The sequence below is a fragment of the Microtus ochrogaster genome, chromosome X (genome assembly GCF_000317375.1).
Source record: "Microtus ochrogaster isolate Prairie Vole_2 chromosome X, MicOch1.0, whole genome shotgun sequence".
Taxonomy (NCBI): domain Eukaryota; kingdom Metazoa; phylum Chordata; class Mammalia; order Rodentia; family Cricetidae; genus Microtus; species Microtus ochrogaster.
This window is the reverse complement of record NC_022026.1, coordinates 20,769,698-20,777,771: the sequence shown is the minus strand read 5'-3', so window position 1 is coordinate 20,777,771 and position 8,074 is coordinate 20,769,698.

Sequence of the window (8,074 nt, the reverse complement as noted above, 5' to 3'; positions counted from 1 at the left end):
CTAGCCTTGTGGGCGGCCGGGTGCGGGGGACGCAGCTCCGCCGCTCTTATTTCAAAGAGTGGCGCCCAAACAAAATATGACTATACACTCCACCAGGGCCATGCCTCCTTATCCTTCTCAGACAGTACCATATACTGGGAATGAAGAATTCAGTCATACAGGGCTATGTGGGCTGTTTTTATTTAAACCATTACACATATTTAAAAAAAAGCCACATCTTGTTAAAAATGGTCTAATTTGAGGCCCATACTCTGAGAGGGAACCCATGCCTGAAACTGCCTAGATAGTCCAGAATCAGATGGATGGATCTAGGGTAGAACCAAAGATGACTGGCCAAAAAAGTCAATTGTTGTATGAGTGGAGCGGCAGGCCACTTCCTGCCACCTAGCTAGCTTTACCCAAAATAATTACATGGAAACTGTATTCTTTTAAACACTGATTTGCCCCTTAGCTCTAGCCTCTTACTGGCTTTCACATGTAGATTAACCCATTTTTAATAATCTGTGTAGCACCATGACCTGGTGGCTTACCAGGGAGAATCTTAACCTGCATCTGTGTCCAGTGGGAGAATCATGGTGACTGACTGACTCGGCTTCTTTTTCCTAGCATTTTGTTCTGTCTACTCCGCCTACCTAATTTTCTGTTCTATCAGGGCCAAGGCAGTTTCTTTATTTAATTAGCCAATGAAAACAACAGATTAGAAAGATGACCCTCCTCCATCAATGAAATGTTAGCTAATGATATTATGCTTTACTCTTACATTGTTCCTTTGCCTCATGGCAATACATAGATTAATAGAAATTAATTTAAGACGCCTAAACTGTTGGCCAAACAGTGTCATAATTAATATAACTTCTTGATGATGTAAGTCACAAAATAATCCCACACTAGTTCAGAATGATAAATAATAAAAGGGTTATTTATTTAATGGAAATGTAAAAATCACCATTCTAAATAAAAGTCCTTTGCACCAACAGGGACAGAGTCTAGCAGCCAGAAGTTAGAGCCAGAAGCAAGAAAACAGTCACACACTTACAACTGCTTTTAGATTATCAGAGACCATGCCCAAGTGGGCTGGTATCTTAAAGGCTATTGGCTGAAGGAAGGGAATATGCTCCCACAGCACCTCCCCCTTTTGTTTTAATAAGAGAGTTCCAAACCCACTACAAAACTATATACACTAGGAACAGATATCAAGTATAATTAGAATTACAAGTGGCATAAACAATATTAAGCAAGGACTGTATGCAAAATGTTTTCATAAACATTCTATCCTAAGTAGTCTAAGTCTTGTATAAGAAATGGCTTGGCTAGATTATAAGAGTACAGTAACTAGGACTTTCTAATCTTCAACTCCATTTAAGGCCTGAGAAGGGAGAAAATATTACGTCAACAAGCAGCAAGTACTATCAAAGAGCTTCCAAAGTGAGTAATATATGATGGAGACAATTACCTACCTGAACAATCACCCAAAGTCTGATTTTGCAACATTGAAGCAACCAACTTCGGCTAGGACCTAGAATTACTGACAGACCACTTCAGAGGCAAGAAAATTTTCAGAACAATCTTATCTTGACTTGGCATGATTTGACAGTCTTTTTGCTTGTCAGCCCTGCTTATCCATTTCCAGATACCATGTACTTTGTCAGTGGATGAGATATGGTCAGTTATTTGCCCAAAGGCCAATGGTACCAAGAAGAAAAAAAATTCTGAGTGGAGTGTCTTTACTTCTCAACATTCTCTTGGGAATAGATTGGTGCTATCATGAGCAATCATGCCTCATGTCAACAGAAACCTAAGTTACTTAAATACCATGTTCTACAGATCATTGAAGAGGTTGAAGATTATCTATCTAGACAGAATACAATCTCTATGTATCTAAAAAACCTAATTGATCTGACTATAAATACAACATAAATAAACTATTAACCTATAATATTTAATACATGTATAACTTAAAGACTAAAACTTCATTTCAGAATATTAAATCATCTGTAAACAAATGTGCAACAGCTGATGACAATGACCTCAAAATGTAAACAATCTATAAGTATCTTGATCAAAGGTAGTGTGAAAATATATCCTAAAAGTTGTATCAGTATAAAAAATGTCCTAAACAGAGCTAGAAACAATCATATATACAATCTGACAGACTAACTTTATTTAGGTGTACAAATAATGTAAACAAAAATAACAAATATTATTTGAACTTCTATCAATATACAAAATTATATAAATGTAAATTATCCACAAATAATAGCTCACAAGTATTCACTCACAATTATTATCCTTTTACCCACAATTATTATCCTTTTTTTATTTAGAACAAACATAGTTTTCACCCCAACCCTCTATCTAGTACAAGTAATAATCAATAATCCCTAAACAGTGTTTCCAATCCTTTCGGGGATAGGGGATGTCATCCTCTAGAATTGCTTCCCGCTGTCATGAGGACGATCTTGTCTTAATGGGATCCTGCAAAAGTAAAGTGATTGTTAAGTTTCAAAATTAGTGTCTAGTATAGTTGTAAACAATTTCTGATCAGTAGATAGGGTTTTTTTCCCCAAAGTTCTCATTTAGAATACTGGCCAAAATGTCATGAGTAGGTGCACCATCAGCAGCTGGTACCCAAAAAAATAAGACTTATCGTGGTGTTGTCAGCATCACAATGTCATCTCAACCAGGCAGAGTTGCTGCTGTGAGGCCCCATCTTCTTCCTGGAAAATTTAAAGATTAGTGCAGAAAAATGGTCTATAGAAAAATCTATTATTCATCGTGGAAAATATAAACATCATTCATATAAATATTAATTCAATGAACAATATGATATAGACAAAATAGAGATGAAGAAAGTAAAGTCTTCCTTCTCACCCATACCAAATGGCTCCTGATATTTGACAGTAACTCTTAATGTACCTTTTAACAACAAGCTTGGATTTAGCTAAGAACAGAGCCATTGTCTGTTGCGGGAGGTCCTTCCGGTCCTCCAGCCTATAGCCGCTGAGATACCAGCCCACTGGGGTGTGGTCTCTCTCCCTTTAAAAAAGTGGCTACTTCCCTTCTCATCTTCTTTCGCTTCCTGCTCCATTTCCGGTGACTAGACTCCTTCCTGATTACACAGAGGGCTGTTGTCTGGGATGCTTATCTGTAAGTTTTTTCCCCTTTAAACAAATACCACCCTATTAATCATAATTCCAAACTGGTGTGGCATTGTTTGTGACTTACGCCTTCAACTGTCCAACTCCAAAACCAGATGAACATATATATATACATGTGTGTGTGTGTTTGTTTGTGTGTGTGTGTGTGTATACATGTATGTGCATCCAGTACCTGGACCCATAATACATATTCTGTTTTCTAGATAATCTTTAGTGCATAGTTATTTTTCCTTCTGACAGCATTTGAACATCCAGGGTCTCTTGAATTTTTGATGATGTTTATTTTCCTGTAAAGACAATAGCAGAACCCTACCCCAACACTTATGAGGTTTTCTTACCACCTGTATGATTGTCATCATTGTGGATGAGCTATCATTTCTATCTTTCAAAAGGTTTCTCCTTTTCAAAGTGAATCTTTATTAATTTTGATGGTATCCATAATTTTTCTTCTCTTGTGGAAACAAGAGTGTAACATTTTGACCAACAAAACACATCTCCTGGTTTCCATTGTGAGGTTAACATATCTTAGAACTATACTGGTTGATTCAATTCAGAAGTTTTTACAATTATCCAATGCCCCTCTGTTGCTGTTGTTCCTTCCTCATTAAGATTGAGAAAACTCATGTTTATTAAAACATTATGCAACATATTTTTGGGGATATTTTCTATTCTTTTCTATTTGTTAAACATATCATTAAAGTATGATTTGAACTTTCTATAACTACCTGACCTGTAAGACTATTTGGTATGCCTGTAATGTGCTTTACATTATAATAAGCAAAAAAAGTTTCATTTTCTTAGATACAAATGCCAGATAATTGTTTGTCTTTATTTGTGCAGAAATACCCATGATGGACATAACTTCTAATAAATGTGTGATTACTGAATCAGCCTTTTCTGAGTTCAAGACAGTTGCCCATTAAAAACCTGTCTATGCTGTGGTGAACATATTTTAATTTACCAAATTCTATAAAGTAGAACATGTCCATCTGCCAGATCTCATTCCTCTAAGTACCCTTTGGGTTACTTCCTGTAGGCAATGGTGTTTGATTATAGAAAGAGCAAGTAGGACATTTCTTTATAATCTCCTTATATTGTAGCCATGTAATAGAAAACTCTTTCTTAAAGTCTTTGCTATTGACATAATTTTTTGATAAAATTTAGAGAACTGCAACACTCTTCCAATCAATAATTGATCAATTTGTGCATTACCTTGTTTTAGAGGACCTAGCAGACCCGTATGGAATCAGATTTGTGTTATGTATATAGGACAAGGCCTATTCCTGATTATGTCTTGCACCTGAATGAATAATGATGTCAATTCTATATCATCTGGTATAAATTCAGCAGTTTCAATATGCAAGACATCTCTTTATGCATATTGTGAATCAGTAACTATTTTGAGAGGTTCTTTAAAATCCCTTAGTACCATGAGAATAGCACATAATTCTGCCTTCTGGATAGAATTATAAGGGCTTTGTTCCACCTTACTTTATTCTTCTGATTTGTAACCTGCCTTCTCTGATTTATTTGCATCAGTATATAATGCACAGGCTCCAGTTATTGTTGCATCACATACGATTTAGGAAATAATTCAAACATTTGTATTTATAAGTTAAACCTAACACTTTTAGGACAATTGCTATTAATTTCTCCCAAAAATTAGCACAAGCCCTTTGACAGGATTGACTGTTTTCCTGTATTTTTTTTTATTTCTTCAACAGTAAAAAGCACTATACTCTCTGCTAGGTCTATACCTCCTAATTGACAAAGTCTCAATTTACCTTTTATAATAAATTCAGAGACTTTTTAAACATGAGTTTTAATTTTTTATATGGTTTATGTGGTAAAAACATCCATTCTAAGATAATATTGTCCCTCTGCATTAAAATTTCTGTAGGAGAAATTCTGGAAGGCAATATGACTAGAATATAATTAAGATTTGGATTCACTCTATCCACATGTGTTTCCTGTAGTTTTTCCTCAAAAAATCATCAAATCCTTTTTTGCTTTTGCTGTTAATTCTCTGGGACTATTCAAGTCTTTATCATCATCTAAGGTTTTGTTTAAATGAATTATTAGATCAGGTATTATCCCAACAGCCAGTCATAGACTAGAAATGTCTCATAATAACCTTTGAAAGTAATTAAGAGTCTGCAACTGATCTTTCCTAATTTGTTCCTTTTGTGTTCTAATTTTCTGTAAACCTATTCTGTAACCTAGGTAATTAATAGAATTTCCTCTTTGAATCTTTTGAGAAGCAATTTGTAATCCTCATTTAGGCAAGACTTTATTTACTTCTTCAAACATCCTTTCTAAAGTATGTGTATTTGAATCAGATAATAAAATGTCATACATGTAATGGTGGAGATTATAGACTTAAGAAACTGTTTACATATAATTTCCAATGGCTGGATGACAAAGTATTGGCACAATACTTATTTAGCATTCCCTGTTGGAGGATAGTGCACTGCTATCTCCTAGTAGGCTGAGAATTATTATAAGTAGGCACTGTGAAGGCAAACTTTTCTCTATCCTTTTCTTGTAAAGGTATAGTGAAGAAGCAGTCCTTTAAATCAATATCTATGAGAGACCATCCCTTTGGAAACAGAGAAGTCAGAGGAATTCCAGATTGTAGAGGGCCCATAGGTTGAATACCTTGTTGATAGCTCTAAGATCTGTTACCATTCCCCGTTTTCCAGATTTCTTTTTAACAACAAATACAGGAGAATTCCAAGTGCTGGTAGATTATTTAATATGTCTAGCATCTAATTTGCTCTTGTACCAGGTGTTGTAAAGCCTGCAACTTTTCCTCAGCTAGAGGCTACTGTTTAACTTATTTGTTTTTAAGTTATCCATTTTAAATGTACGGTTGTTTGTACCTTTAAAGGTTTATCAATTTCTTTGTGTTTTTGTAAAGTACAAATGGCTGGTGTCCATCTTCTATAATATGTTCTAATATTTTCCTCAGAAACATAAGTTTATGGGGATGCAGGAATGTTAATCTAGGTATTCCATTGCTGCAATAGGTTATGACCCCCAAAAATTCACTGCAAAATTGGCTATATATGGCCTTAGTCTTCCTATTTGTCCTTCTAGCCCTATGCATTCATCCCATCTCATGTTTTGTTTTACCTGAGATAGGGTTCTAATCCCAAGAAACTGAACATCTACCTCTTGAACAGGCAAATTCAGATGACAACTAACACAAATTAATGGAGGTGGAAAAGAAGGCAAGTATGAGAGGGTAGAGAAGAAAGTGTTAAGCTGGTTCTGCACTAAGATGCAGGGTCCTCCCAGATATATCCTTAAAAGAGATAAAAATTTTGGCCATTAAAAGATATTACTATTGGAATTTATGGTACAATGTCCTGAACTCAGTGAATTCAATAAGTGAGACTTGTGCATCTCTCTCTGCTATATCTAAATGAGGAAAAAAGTAATAATGAAAAGCAAGAGAGGAGATTTATGAAATGTGCCCACATTAGAAGGAGAAACAAGCAAAAATGGTAGTGACCGCTAAGCCCATTTGGAAATCCTCACATGAATTTTAAGTTCAAATAGGGGGCTTTAAGTGTGCATAACTAATCAATCTATATTGAGTTGTGGTGCAATCCATCACTAAACCATCTTGGCATTAAATTTTCTCTCCAGTCACTCTTATACTCTAATAGCTGTGTAAAATGCTAAGATCTATGTTCTTTATGCTGCATTGAAATAAAGCTAATATGGAGACAGCTAGGTCTGATTAGGGAAATTGAAAAATATTACTATTACTATTTCTCAATAAAAGTTGAAGTTTATTATGAGAGAGCGAGAGAGTACTGGCTTTAGGAAAAAGAAGGACAATTTTAGAACAAAAGCAAACCAATGTCATAGGTACTGGCCTCCTAAGAAAGTGAGTTGGGAGGTCCATGAGGCCTGGAACTCTACTCTAAACCTGCTTTCATCTGTGTTAATAAATTTCCTCTATAGGGTTGGAGAGATGACTCAGCTTTTAAGCATATCTACTGCTCCTTCCAGTGACCCAAGTTTAGTTCGCAGACCCACACTGAATATCTCACACCTTTTAGAAACTCCAAGACCTGCACTTAAAACTGCTCAGACTGTCTGGGACCTTAGATTCCAGGAGGTGTGGAGTTACCACAGCTGAGGGAGGGCTTGTGCCAAGCTGAACTGGAGGCAGGCAGCCCAGCTGGTGGCAGGCAGCTGAGCCAGAGGCAGGCAGCCAAACCGGGGGATGGGAGATTTGTTCTAAAAACAAATGTTGGGTACCAAATAAAGTATGAAATAACCCCACACTAGTTTGGATTCAAAGGGTTATTTATTTGAGGGGAAAAAACTCACAGAACACTGTCCTACAGGACATCCAGGAAAGGAGTCTAGTCACTGGAGCAAGATAGCAAGCAGAGGGCTGCCATTGCTTTTTAAAGAGAAAGAGACCCCACTCCAGTGGTCTGGTATCTCAATGGCTATTGGCTGAATGAGTAGAAGGAGCTCCCGCAGCACGAGGGGATCTGATATAGTCTTCTGGCCTCTCTGCACATGCATGTGACATACATTTCCACAGATGTAGCACTGCTGATAAAAACTCAGGGACAGGAATTGGGGCCCAACATGAAGGTCAGAAAAGCAAAACAACCAGCCACTGACTCTTACATCTTCTTCAGTCAGAAATGGCGGTCCTGCCTCCAGGAATCCGAGTCACGGCACCAATCTTATTCTTAAAAAATATACATAGGCAGGCTGGAGCCCGCCATGAGAAAAAGCAGTGCGGGAGGGCGCGCGCCATGCTGGCGGTGGCAGTGGCGGCAGTAACAGACATATAAACACAGGAAATAGCCATATAAGAATTTATTAACAAAGAGAGAAAGAAAGAAAGAAAGAAAGAAAGAAAGAAAGAAAGAAAGAAAGGG